The sequence below is a fragment of the Phycodurus eques genome, chromosome 9 (genome assembly GCF_024500275.1).
Source record: "Phycodurus eques isolate BA_2022a chromosome 9, UOR_Pequ_1.1, whole genome shotgun sequence".
Classification (NCBI taxonomy): domain Eukaryota; kingdom Metazoa; phylum Chordata; class Actinopteri; order Syngnathiformes; family Syngnathidae; genus Phycodurus; species Phycodurus eques.
Window position 1 is genome coordinate 13,714,471 of NC_084533.1, and position 6,737 is coordinate 13,721,207.

The 6,737-nt window shown below is 43.6% G+C and overlaps 1 protein-coding gene across 3 annotated transcripts in view; it reads right to left on the bottom strand.

Annotated features, from left to right (window-relative positions):
• nexmifb (neurite extension and migration factor b) overlaps nucleotides 1-6,737 on the bottom strand; it is a 109,564-nt gene extending 102,827 nt beyond the window's left edge. For all 3 annotated transcript variants that reach the window (XM_061686526.1, XM_061686525.1, XM_061686528.1), the window contains exon 1: nucleotides 6,292-6,737. The gene's annotated coding sequence lies outside the window, so the exon portion shown is untranslated. The remainder of the gene's footprint in view (nucleotides 1-6,291) is intronic.

A 6,737-nucleotide genomic window follows, 5' to 3' on the forward strand; every position in this document is an offset into this window, starting at 1 on the left:
TCATGTCGCTGCACCTGTGTCCGCCGCATTAAAACTACTACCGCTCCAGGCTCCCTCTCAAATTTCCCAGGATCACATCTCACTGTCTGCTTCGAGAATACCAGGAGTTGACATGCGAGGGTGCCCGTGAGGCTGCACGCCCAACATTGGATCGGGGGGGCGTGGGGATTTCGCATTATCTATCCATCTCCAATATGAGGGTCTGATGTGAAGGTAGGAAATGAGCTATGAACGTCAAGCCTCCGTACGCATGGTCCCAGTGGCCACCAGCCCACATACTGAGCTCAAGTAGGCAATGCGGAAAGTGGTTTAATAGAGCCCGCATTAATTGGACTTTTGTGCATTGATGGCAGAAATTGTAATGCATTACTTGGACTAACCATGCACAACAAATTCATCAACAAAATGATGACACAAATTTTGATACACTATTTCTAACAACACATCCTGAAAGGATCTCTGTGTAGAGGAGCGGGAGACCCACCTTAGTGTGTGTGTGTGTGTGTGTGTGTGTGTGTGTGTGTGTGTGTGCTTTTGTGTATGTTCGTGTGTGTTTGTCAAACTCTAAGCCTTCATCTCCACAATATGTCTCATTAACTCTGTTTATTTGTTCTCTTGTGTTATGTTCGTTTTCATTCGTGCACCATAACATTCCTAATGGGATTAATAAAGTACGTAAAACACATAATTAGATACATTTTTAAATCAAGATCTGTGTATGGACCAATGTATCTCTTGTAACTAGGAATCCATTGACAATTTGTATCAATCTGTGTATTTATGTATCCATATCTAACTGCATTTTGTGCTGTATTGATCAATGGAAATTGTCTATGATAGTGTTTTTCTATATATCAACCTATATACTGTATGCATCAAGTGTTGTGCGATTTGGACGAAATTGGGTAGCCTGATATAGGTCATTTTATATCCCGATAAAGATATATACAGCTATCTCGACACAGTATTTTTCCTTAAAATTGCATGAATGGCAATTATTAATAATAAGAATAAATGGGATTTATTTATAAAACACTTTTTTTTTTTTTAGAAAACACAATGAAATGAATCAAACAAAAAAATAAAATAGAACACAAATACACAGTGGCAGTCAAGTATGGCAGTATCTATCTATCTGGCAGATCATTAAGGCCATGAGTGGGGGGGGGGGGGGGGGGGGGGGGAAATTGCATGTTTAAGACTTAGTTTACTCTTACATTGGACTAGACTGCTTGTCGACAAGAATTATACTGGAAATGACATTTTTCACAATGCTGTTTTCTATATGTAAGTACACTTGAACACAAGTTTCTAGTATTTGGGATGTAATATTGGCTCTATGGTGCCTCAGTAAACATGTGAAAAATGAATTCAAATCATCCACACATTCCTGAGTTCGAGACGTTTTTCTGCCGAGAAGTCTGAAATCAGTTCATTTGAATTTCTCAACCTTATGTACGTCGCTAGCTATGATCTCTGCCTTCACTTTCCACTCGTGAGCCAACGCTGTTAACATAACAAACGTGTGCTCTCACAAGTGGATCTTCTACACGAAGGCAACCAATCAGAGGAAAGGGGGTCTTAGCCAAATATGGACAAAGCGGATACAAAACTGGGTCAAACTGAAGTAGCTGTCAGATGGGTCTTTTCTGGACACTCGTATGATAAATGTCATGTTTTTTTAAAATGAAACTGACACTTTTATACTAAGTCCATGTTAGGAAGTCACTCTATGGAGCTCTAAAAAGCCAAAATACAGGACGTTTAAACTGAAATGAAAAACTTTTCCAGAGGGAGAAGTGGTAGCCAAAAACAGGCAGGCAAAACAGCAGCGTACTCTCCTTCCGCGTCAGTAGGATTTTTCATTTGTTGGACAATGTCTTTATTTCGGAATAGTACAAGGAGTAACGATTTGATTCTGATTTGAAAGTCATTCACTATTGTCAACACAAACAGCGAATGGGGATTTAGAGTGCTAGTCCAAGCCCTTATACTAACAATGAATATGTCATTATAGTAGCTATACTAACTTGAGCACTGATTATGTGAAAATGCCCAGTGAAAGTGGCTTTTATCCACAAAGGATCAGCTTCTTTAAAAAACAAACTCTTACTGATGTTGTTGTTGTAATTTATACAATATCCTGAAAGTAACTGTGCACTGCATTTTACATCCTGCCTTTCAAATAATGGAGTGTGCATTTTCATTGGAAGAAATATTTGAATACAATTACCACATATTGAGAGTTTTCGACATCACCTGAAGCTAAAACAGAACCATTCGCACAGCGTGGTTCAAGTGATACAATTCTTTTTTTTTCTCTCATGTGGCCCAGTTTGGTCGCAGCAGTGCAAGCAGATACAAATACATGAATACAACCGCATATCAGCCGCAGAAGTTGTCAACAACTAACAAGAGTCCAGTTGACTCGATTCAACTTCTTCTAAAAACCATGTCCTGGATGAATGGGAATCTACACAAACAAGGTGGATATCATGCAATGTAACTGTAACCGAAGCGGATAAATTGGATATACCTTGTCAAAGGGAGCCATTGATGTACACACGTCTTCCTCAATGAACACACTAACGGGAAATCAAAACATCACAAAAAGCTCAAAAGTTGAGACCGTTAAATAGATGCCCGACAGCGAAGTTAACAGCCTATTGAACCTAATGGGGACGAGTCAGTAAGCCAAACTAATCAGTTCGCAATATTTCAAATGTGTAATGCCTGACACATCCAACTTGTTAACATTTGTAATTGTCACACAAGCGTAAGAAGAAGCAGCGATGCAGGAGTCTTTTAAGTTCCGGTACTTCCTTGTCATGTCACATTCTTCTTTTGACTTCCCTTGTTGAGGCTGGTCTCTCCAATTTGCAAACAAAGCCAAAGGCAAAAAAAAAAAAAAAAAAAAAAAAAAAAACAGACAGTCGGAGTTAACCTATGGATCCTCGATCAACACAGGTTTCACGCAAAATGCTTTAATTTTATTTGACTGTTTGTAGAACAACCTCACAGACTTCAATTTCATACATTTCACTATAGAGAGAAGGCGGGGTACACACTGGACCGTCGCCAGCCAAATGCACACCAAAAGTAGACAAACAACTATTCTGCGTGGCAGACATGATCAGCATTATTTCACCATACTCTCCCATTTTAGATTGTGCTGTTTTTAATTCATTACACTGTCCCACTTACATGCACATATATTTTTCAAGTTGAAAAGTGGATGCGCAGGGATGTATATTTTGGGGCCCGCCACGAGCATGTGTGTATTTGCTCAACTGGAGGGATCGGGGTAGAGCTGACAGCGAAAAAGAGCTCAACAGCGCCTCAGTCCCCCGAGGGCACGTTGCACCTCTTTCTGTGCTCACAGCTATGAAAAGCAATCAGAGCCCGGCCCGCTCCCTTGCTCTTACCTCTGCCTTTAATTACAGAAAGCTCTCATGTTAGAGAAAGACTACAGCTGCTGGGCCTCAGCGTGGCGTGTCACAACCCAAACGCAGCAAGACTCTGCAAACATTGTTACTGACCGAAACACACACATTGGAACTGCCCCGATAGCATCAAGGTGCTTCTAGAGCAGGTATGAGAATAGGAAATGCATGATTCAAGACATAAAGCTCAGTGGGATGCCTTGCAGGCAAAAAAAAAGAAAAAAAAGATAATTTGTCATTCGTACATGTGCTTTCCAAGTCATACCTCGCGACATCTAATTTCTTGATTCAAATATACGGTGTCAGGATGTGTGAGGTGTATAATATAAGAGGCATGATCCTCACGTGAGAAGAACGGCTGGCAGCACTGATGAGGTTTAGTTGGTTCTCTATGGACTGACTAGCGCTAGTAGAAGCCCGTGCATGCGCCCGAGGCTTGAAAGCAGGAGGAGCCACCGAGCACACATCAGCCGGGGAAGAGAAGAGACTATGTACACAAGCTGCTGCTTTTATGACTGCAACATAATGCTCGGGCGGCATTTTAAAACACATTTCAGGCAAAGCTGCTGGCAGAACGATGGGGCTGAAAAGTGTCATCCGGCTCAACATCTTACAACAATTTACTCTTAAACAAAAACTGAATGTTAGGTAAAGGTCATAAAAAGGGTGGCGTAGAAGACAGGTATCCAACCTCCTCTTAGGGGCCCATCACACTAGCCCCATTTTGGTCCGTTTGAATCAAACTCTAGTTGGTACCATCTGTTCGGTCAGGTGTAAAGATGGTAAGAGTACGTTGTGGTGAAAAAGCAATCCACGTTCGATGAACGAATCCTTGTCCCTTAGCGCCATAATAATGCTTGAAACTACAGTCAGTGTGTAAACAGATGACACTGCTGCTTTTCCACTACATAGCACCTGCTTCGGCTCAGTTTAGCTGTATTCGATTAAATTGTAGGCAACCGGTTTCCCAATTTAAAATAGTACCGCAGAAAACAGGGACAGCTCTAACAAACAACTACAACGGAGGAGAATCAGGTTCTCCTATATTTACTTCTTGGCACCTGTCTGTTGAATTTCATTTGAGGAGACTGAGGGAAGTGAAATATAGATGAAAGCAAAATCGAGATTGTGTGTAATCCCGCAGTCTATTGTCTCTTGTCCTCAAAGGTCCAATGACACCGCAATGACCAATCTGCGCAATCAGTGAAAACATCGTCAGCGCATATGTGGTTAGCATAGGCGGTCCTAAATTACAGTTGTTAGTTTGTGCAACGGCATAAGAATATGTCCTCACACATCACAAGAAAGCATGCTCATTTACTGCTGTACATACCCTTTCGTTACGGTTCATATTTTCATACATATGTTTGGGAGTTTTTGTTATGGTCCAATGAAGCCAAGATTGAACTTTTCGGCCACAATTCTAAAAGGTATGGTTGGCGCAAACACAACAATTCTCCTCACCCAAAGAACATCATGCTTACAGTGAAGCATGGTGATGGCAAGATCATGCTTTGGGGCTGTTTTCTTCAGATGGAACTTCCTCCATGTTTATTGCCACTGTTTCACTTAATACTACACCAAACCTTCTTCCTGTTTACATTCGTGCGGCCAATCAGAGAAGAGAGAAGGTGGATCGTTGCGACGCATTTCAGTTCAGCTGGTCAAAGCGCCCAGTTCACCATCGAGGATTGTCAAACAAGGCCAGGACTAGGAGCCCCCCACAAAAATCCCCCCCGCACACGTCACATAGCCAGGGGCCCAATGGCGCACATGGTGCCGTCACACATGATAATGACACCCACATCAATGTGTCAACTCAATTTAACCCTCTTATAGGGACTCTTTGACTCAATCAATGCATGGCCTTCCATCTGGTTTTCACTGCTGTCTTCACATTTGGGGAGAAGGACCCGCAAACGGTACTGATAAACATTTCACTAACAGCGCCTCACTGCAGCTACATTCTGGCCTCAAAGGATTCAAAGGACCACAGACTTCAAGAAGGAAGGTGTCACAATGCAGCGCATTCAAAAACACAACCTAACAATTTCCGTCTCTTGAAAAAGTCTTTGAGTCTTTGAAAGCAACGCCAAATGTCCACATTGCTTTTTGCAGCATGGCCGACCGTGCACAGGGCGCCCAGTAAACGTGCCCTGAAGCTAGTGATCCACTGGGCCGACAGTGGAGGCATTCACACCCGGGGACTCCACCGCCACCGTGTCGAGGGTCACTTAAAAGAAGAAGAATTACAATAAGGATTCATGTTTGGGATCCTTTAGCGGGAGGGAGGGAGGGCCCCTCCTTGGGACGCTGCGTTAACCCACATTGGGGGTTCAATATCTCATTCATGAATCATTCATTACTGGGGGACTATTTGTGTCTTGTTCGTTTAAGGAGTATATAGGGAAGCAAGGCTGTGGGGTGCAAATTTAAAATGACGGCTCACCCCAAAAATACAACACTAGGACTTCTTTTTGCCCAAATGCAAAATAAATATGACTGTGTGCAATGTGTGTCTTGGTCTGTATTTTTTGGGCATGAAAGAGGTCATGGATGTGTGAATATATGTGAGCAGGCTCTACGACAGCTGTCCCAAGGAGGCTGCTACTACACCGCATGCTCCCTTGGAATAAAATAAAATGTCTGATGGGGGGAGGAGGGGGTGGGGGGGGGGGGGGTGAAAGCAGGGATGGCCCTTAAATCGATGTGTAAATCAAACAGCCCGATTCAAACACACATCGCGTCCACGTTAATAGTGACGGTAATGATATTGAATACAAATGAATGATGGGGGGAAACAACAACAACAACCCAAAAAAAAAAAAAAAAACGTTTCACTGCCTACCTCCGGAGCGTCTGCGCCCAAAAAACTGCGTCTTTCCCCGCGCGTCGCAGTCGGATCCTCCGCGAGAGCTTCGGACGGAATGTGAGAAGGTGCGTCTTCTTTGCTCCCAAATACACACGCGTCCCCCCTGCATGTCCCCCAGCCACCAGCCCCGGCCAGCCAGCCTGCTTTGCTTGCTCCACCAGCCAGCAGCAGCCCGGGCCTTCGCTTAGCAGGTGGACGCGCCTCTCAGTGATGGAGACACGGCGACTCTCTTCTGCCGCGCCGCTCCATGTTACGCCGCGCTTGCTATTCCAGGAAGAGGCGCTCGCAAGGCGGCCCGGAGCGTCCCAACTTCCGCCCGCCTCCTTCCGCCTACCGTTTAGAAGATGCTTGATGTTGCCATTGTCACGGTTCTTTTTTTCCCCCACTCTCTCCTCTTCTTTTTCTTTTTTTTTTTTTTTTTT